The sequence below is a fragment of the Oncorhynchus nerka genome, linkage group LG12 (genome assembly GCF_034236695.1).
Source record: "Oncorhynchus nerka isolate Pitt River linkage group LG12, Oner_Uvic_2.0, whole genome shotgun sequence".
Classification (NCBI taxonomy): Eukaryota; Metazoa; Chordata; class Actinopteri; order Salmoniformes; family Salmonidae; genus Oncorhynchus; species Oncorhynchus nerka.
In genome coordinates this window covers 47,345,208-47,351,207 of record NC_088407.1, presented here as the reverse complement: position 1 = coordinate 47,351,207, position 6,000 = coordinate 47,345,208, and the positions used below count along the sequence as shown (strand labels likewise).

The window sequence follows — 6,000 nt, the reverse complement described above, 5'->3', positions numbered from 1 at the left end:
TTCATGTGGATCTGAATAAAATAACAAATAACAAACAAATCTCATCATTTTCTTTCCATTGTATCTATGGGGTGCTATCCTAGTGTACATGCTGCATGCGCAGTGGGAGGATGGGAGTGAAGTATTCATGTGGGAACTCCCTCTTTGCTAGCAGAGATGATACAGTAATGTACCTCCCTTTTACCTCTCCTCTCTCTCACACACACACACATACACACACACAAACCTCTCTACCACCCAACCCTAGATAGATACTTTCAACATCACCCACCCCACAACGTGGGTGGTACCACAGATACAACTGAAAAGGAGAGTGCTGTAAGACTACCGAACAGGTTGTTTTTATTGAATTGTGTGTGTGTGCGTGTTTGAGAGAGAGTGCGAGAGACTACAGTTTATTTGTAAGATGATGTCATGCAGACAATAAAATGCATTTAAAAAATCAAACATACATTTGCAACAATAACATAGCGATATATGAGAGTGTCAAACTGTGATTGCCAGGATTATTTGTGAAGCATTTATATCATTATTTCAGTACTCAAAGAAAGCCGACAGATTCCATCCAAGAAATGCAGCTGGGATGAGAAGAAGATTAAGGGAGGGTTTTCTTGGCTTCTTTTGTGGTTTTGATTTGTATTGGCCAATATTGGATGCTTTCTTAGCTGGAATGCCTTTCCTCACCTCTTTTCTTCCTCTCTTTCCTCCCTCCCTCGCTCCCTCTATCTGTGTATTTGTGTGTGTGTTTGTGTGTGCGTGTGCGAGCGAGCCAGTGGAGCGCACTATAGAGACCTCCTGTCTGTCACAATTGCACATGTTTCCCATTAATGTGACAAACACACTTGACATCCCATTTCCCCACACGCAACACCAAATGGATTATGGGAAGTTGATATCCCGCCGTCGCCGAGCAGCGCATACATGATACAGTCCCATCTGGGGTCCCAGAGGAGAGGCAGCGGCTGCCACCGACACAAACCAAGATGGCTGAAATGCTTGACTGGCACCTGATTCCATCCCGAGTGAAGGGCAGCGTCAAAGGGGGCAGGAATGCGTTGTGACACTCTTTATTAGGCCGACCAGACGTTTCGGGGCGTGACATGTGCTGCTTGTTGACATGAGACAATGTCTTGGGAGTGTGGTGGATATGTAGTGTCAGAAAGTTCTGAGCTCCACCTAGTACTGTACTGTATGTTGCTCTGAGTGTGTGTGTGTGTGTGCGTGCACGCTCGTGCGTGCGTTGTCACTGCTCTACTATTACTGATGTCAGTGATGGCTCTTTGTTGCTCGTGAAGGTGAGGTGGGCTGCTGTAGCTGTGGACGGTAGTTAGCTGTTGATGGTAGTGGTGGGAATGTCTCAGAAGCATTCAGTCGCTGCCATCTACTGGTTGAAATGGCGACCTGCATATTTCTGCTCTAGTTGCTGCTCTTCTGAGTCAGTAATGTGTCAGTCACATCCTGTGACCACCTCACTTATTGGTACTGGTGAGTAACTTGTAGCATTGAATGGCAAAAGATGATGCAGTTTACATGTAAAGGATATTTGATTTAGTTTCTTGAACATAGATGTACTTAAACGCCAAACTGTTTCTAATCTACTGAACACAGACAGTGGGTGGTTGGAAGGTATCATTTCTTAGGGATTTAAAATTGAGCTCTATCATGTCAATGCAACAGAAGGCCCTAAAGCCAATCTTCTGAGTGTAGGCCTATATGGCTGCATTTACACAGGCAGCCCAATTCTGATCGTTTGCCATTATTGGTCTTATGACAAATTAGAGCATTTGGCAATAATTGGGCAAAATATCAGAATTTGGCTGTGAACAACTGCACTTGATACACTGATACAATCAGATCATAAAGCCTTCCTAATGAGCAAGGCCTGTGTATACGTAGCGCGATTCCATCACAGCGTGCCCTAAAAAAAGACTTTTGATATCTCTGATTATTCCGGCAATTCTCACAGAGAAACTTCATTGAGAGGAAGGATGTTTGACAGTCTTTTTACATTTACATTTTTTGAAAATGGTGAAGAATGATACAGATCAGAACATAATGGTGTCATTATACTCCTTATAGTGTGCTTTAAAATATTGAGTATGTCTAGATTCTGAAAAAAAAAAAAAAATCACATTAATATATTCAACATAAAAATGATTCATATGAATATCTCCAAAGTACCCTTTTTGACTGGCTGATTCAAAATGGCTACTGTGGGATCCTTCCGTTTCTTGTTGTTTTCCCATGTATGAAATACCACATTCATTTAATACAGCATCATTTCCTGCTTTCATGCTCAGTCTCTCTTCTTCTGTGCTGTCTAAATTGATGGATCAATAAGCGTGGTTACTTTGCGTCCAACAACACCTCCTGATGTTTTCACCCGTTCCATTCTGCACAATGTAGATTGGACCCCCTCTCTGGTTGGCTGTGCTTGGAATCAAAAAGGCAAATTATATCCCCTAATTAGTTTCCGTGGGAAGGGTTCTAACGTATTTAAATTGATTGCCGGTAATAGTATTTTGTGAGACCACATAGCCTTCGACTGTTAACGGAGGATTTAACCAAATCAAATCATTTGATTCTCTCCTCCTCTCACACACTGTCCGTGTCCAAATACCCATACTTGCATCCTAAATAATGTGCTGTTTGAGTATTTGAGAAAAAAAAATGGTTTAAAATAGTATGTGACATTTTGAAAAATCAAGCATATTTTAAATGCCTAGATCTCTTCAAGTAAATAACAAAACAACTTGAAAGATGGCAAAAAGCGAATCTTCTGCGGTGGTGTTCAAATGTTAGTCGTTTTTGTTTTCCATAAAATTATCACAACTTTTATGTTACATCATTGAAAAGAGATCTGCAGCCTGCTGCCTGCCATGCCTTTAGCTAGCTACAGTACGTGCTATAGTAGGACTAGAAGTAATAACTGTTCGAACAGTTACGTTAGCTACAGGGTTACTTGCTTGCTGTTGAGTGACAACTTCATATTTAACTTTGGCTTGCTACTTGTTGTAAATACCATGGCTTGTGTTCAAATTGTTACAGGCTGATGACAATACCAGGCATTTAATTCAGTTAGCGAACACGGCAGGAGAAATGCTACAAAAAAAGGTTTTGAGTAAGTCATGTGGCCATAGTTAGCTCTCTAGCTAACGTTAGTAACGCAGTAGCCTACATTCCTATTTTCCACAGTGGTGCTGGTCCCAACACTTTTTCATGTCGGTTTATCTGTGTTGCCCTGATTGTAATGTTAATGCTATGCAATATTAGTTTCCACCTGGACGGTTACAGCCTGAATGGGTCTAGCTAGTTTCATTGCACATACATTACTTACAGCATAACAGGTTAAGGTGCACTTGTTACTGTTTCACCTTGGCTCTCCAATTTGATAAAACATGATTCAGTCTAGCTATATGCAGAAAGTTCACACAACTCTACTTTGCTCATGTTTTGGTTAATGTTTTACTTAATCTTTAATCAAATCAAATGTTATTGGTCAAATACACATGGTTAGCAGATGTTATTGCAATTGTAGCGAAATGCTTATGCTTCTAGATCCGACAGTGGAGCAGTATCTAACAGGTAATCTAGCTAACAATTCCAAAACTACTACCTTATAGACACAAGTGTAAGGGGATAAAGAATATGTACATAAAGATATATGAATGAGTGATGGTACAGAGCGGCATAGGCAAGATACAGTAGATGGTATTGAGTGCAGTATATACATATGAGATGAGTATGTAAACAAAGTGGCATAGTTAAAGTGGCTAGTGATACATGTATTACAAGGATGCAGTAGATGATATAGAGTACAGTATATATATATGAGATGAATAATGTAGGGTATGTAAACATTATATTAGGTGGCATTGTTTAAAGTGGCTAGTGATATATTTTACAACATTTCCCATCAATTCCCATTATTAAAGTGGCTGGAGTTGAGTCAGTGTGTTGGCAGCAGCCACTCAATGTTAGTGGTGGCTGTTTAACAGTCTGATGGCCTTGAGATAAAAGCTGTTTTTCAGTCTCTCGGTCCCAGCTTTGATGCACCTGTACTGACCTCGCCTTCTGGATGATAGCGGGGTGAACAGGCAGTGGCTCGGGTGGTTGTTGTCCTTGATGATCTTTATGTCCTTCCTGGGACATCGGGTGGTGTAGGTGTCCTGGAGGGCAGGTAGTTTGCCCCCGGTGATGCGTTGTGCAGACCTCACTACCCTCTGGAGAGCCTTACGGTTGTGGGCGGAGCAGTTGCCGTAACAGGCGGTGATACAGCCCGACAGGATGCTCTCGATTGTGCATCTGTAGAAGTTTGTGAGTGCTTTTGGTGACAAGCTGAATTTCTTCAGCCTCCTGAGGTTGAAGAGGCGCGGCTGCGCCTTCTTCACGATGCTGTCTGTGTGGGTGGACCATTTCAGTTTGTCTGTGATGTGTATGCCAAGGAACTTAAAACTTACTACCCTCTCCACTACTGTTCCATCGATGTGGATAGGGGGTGTTCCCTCTGCTGTTTCCTGAAGTCCACAATCATCTCCTTAGTTTTGTTAACGTTGAGTGTGAGGTTATTTTCCTGACACCACACTCTGAGGGCCCTCACCTCCCTGTAGGCCGTCTCGTCGTTGTTGGTAATCAAGCCTACCACTGTTGTGTCGTCCGCAAACTTGATGATTGAGTTGGAGGTGTGCGTGGCCACGCAGTCGTGGATGAACAGGAGTACAGGAGGGGGCTGAGAACACACCCTTGTGGGGCCCCAGTGTTGAGGATCAGCGGAGTGGAGATATTGTTTCCTACCCTCACCACCTGGGAGCGGCCTGTCAGGAAGTCCAAGACCCAGTTGCACAGGCCGGGGTCGAGACCCAGGGTCTCAAGCTTAATGATGAGTTTGGTAAGCAAATTGAAGTGGGTCTAGGGTGACAGGTAGGGTGGAGGTGATATGATCCTTGACTAGTCTCTCAAGCACTTCATGATAAAAGAAGTGAGTGCTACAGGGCGATAGTCATTTAGTTCAGTTACCTTAGCTTTCCACAATGGTGGCCATCTTGAAGCATGTGGGGACAGCAGACTGGGATAGGGATTGATTGAATATGTCCGTAAATACACCAACCAGCTGGTCTGCGCATGCTCCTGAGGACGCAGCTAGGGAAGCCATCTGGGTTGGCAGCCTTGCGAGGGTTAACATGTTTAAACGTTTTGCTCACGTCGGCCATGGAGAAGGAGAGCCCACAGTCTTTGGTAGCGGGCCGCGTCGGTGGCACTATATTGTCGTCTAAGCGCGCAAAGAATTTTTTAATTTGTCGGGAAGCAAAAAGGGGCTGGTTTTCTTTTTGTAATTGGTGATTGTCTGTAGACCCTGCCACAGTCTCGTGTTTGAGCCGTTGATTTGCAACTCTACTTTGTCTCTATACTGACACTTTGCTTGTTTGATTGCCTTACGGAGGGAATAACTACACTGTTTGTACTCGGCCATATTTCCAGTCACCTCGGCATGTTTAAATGCAGTAGTACGTGTTAAGTTTTGCGCGGATGCTGCCATCAATCCACAGTTTCTGGTTAGGGAAGGTTTTAATAGTCACGATGGGTACAACATCTCCTATACACTTCCTTATAAACTCGCTCACCGAATCAACGTATACGTCAATGTTATTATCTGTGGCTACCCGGAACATATCCCAGTCCATGTGATCGAAGCAATCTTGAAGCGTGGAATCCGATTGGTTAGAACAGTGTTGGCTAGACCATAAGCACGGGAGCTTCCTGTTTTAGTTTCTGCCTATAGGAGAGGAGCAACAAGATGGTCATGGTAAGATTTGCCAAAAGTATTCATCACCCTTCATGTTTTTCCTATTTTGTTGCATTAGAACCTGTCATTTAAATGTATTTTTATTTGGATTTCATGTAATGGACGTACACAAAATAGTCCCAATTGGTTAACCTGTTGAGTGTAGAGGGTTTGATGTTTGGATGAAAAACGTACCCAAATGAAACAGTCTATTTCTC

The 6,000-nt window shown here is 43.0% G+C and overlaps 1 protein-coding gene across 1 annotated transcript in view; it reads right to left on the bottom strand.

Moving 5' to 3' along the window:
- Nucleotides 1-3,453: 3,453 nt before the first annotated feature.
- The window catches only part of LOC115138290 (uncharacterized), a 37,074-nt gene continuing 34,527 nt past the window's right edge, over nt 3,454-6,000 (bottom strand). Inside the window, exon 11 of the mRNA XM_029674987.2 lies at nt 3,454-5,769. The gene's annotated coding sequence lies outside the window, so the exon portion shown is untranslated. The remainder of the gene's footprint in view (nt 5,770-6,000) is intronic.